General features: G+C 58.1%; 1 long non-coding RNA gene across 2 annotated transcripts; it reads left to right on the top strand.

The window, feature by feature from the left end:
* The first annotated feature begins 316 nt into the window (after positions 1-316).
* Positions 317-767, top strand: LOC106115325 (uncharacterized). 2 transcript variants are annotated; one of them, XR_001227754.1, is made up of 3 exons: positions 317-391; positions 482-615; positions 676-767. It is a non-coding gene; the product is annotated as an uncharacterized LOC106115325 (long non-coding RNA). The 2 variants fall into 2 exon arrangements; XR_001227753.1 differs by having other exon boundaries at positions 688-759.
* The last annotated feature ends 6 nt before the right edge of the window (positions 768-773 follow it).

Here is a 773-nt window from a genome sequence, read left to right as displayed (position 1 = left end):
CCAGCGCGGACCTCTCGCCCTACAGGTACAACGTCCGCACCTATTGCTTTAGATATAGAAGGCTCTGGCTCTAAGGATAGAGAAATATATTATATATTTAGATTGGGATTAAGATTATAGATAAATCATCACATCTTCACTTAAACCATGTGGGCCAACGCTTGTGTATTCACTATAATAAAAGATGTCAGTAAATGCAGCAGTGACATGTGTGGGTATGCAGCGAGGCGGGTCCGGTGCCGGAGCGAGTGCGCGTGTCGGGAGTGGGGGGGCGCGGGTTCGCGGTGCAGTGGCAGTGCTCGCGCTGCGCCGACACCCCGCACCTCGCCTTCCGCCTCTGCTTCCGCAACACCGATGGCGACGGCGACGGCGACGAGGAGTGCCAGGAGAGGTCGCGATCAATTCCTTACCATCGTTACTTTTTAGTGACAATGGATCCGGAGCATGTTATATTAACGGCATTGTATCGTTCCCTATGCAGCTACAAGAGCAGCGCGACGGTGGAGGGTCTGGAGCCGGGCAGCGAGTACGAGGTGCGCGTGCAGGCGGTGGCGGCGGGGGGCGGGCCGCGCGGCGCCTTCAGCGAGCCCGTGCGCGTCGCCACGCAGCCTGAAGGTACCACCCGGACACAAGGCAGTCGTACTTTGTAAAACAAGGTGTATTATCAAGTAATAGTGTCGTCGTCAGGTCCGTGGCCGGTGGGCGAGCTGTCGTACGCGTACGTGAACGTGTCGGCGGTGCGCGTGCGGTGGCGCGGTGCAGCTCAGCGCTAC

This window comes from Papilio xuthus, unplaced genomic scaffold (assembly GCF_000836235.2).
Source record: "Papilio xuthus unplaced genomic scaffold, Pxut_1.1 DF827829.1, whole genome shotgun sequence".
NCBI lineage: Eukaryota > Metazoa > Arthropoda > Insecta > Lepidoptera > Papilionidae > Papilio > Papilio xuthus.
This window is presented reverse-complemented; position numbering and strand designations above follow the sequence as displayed.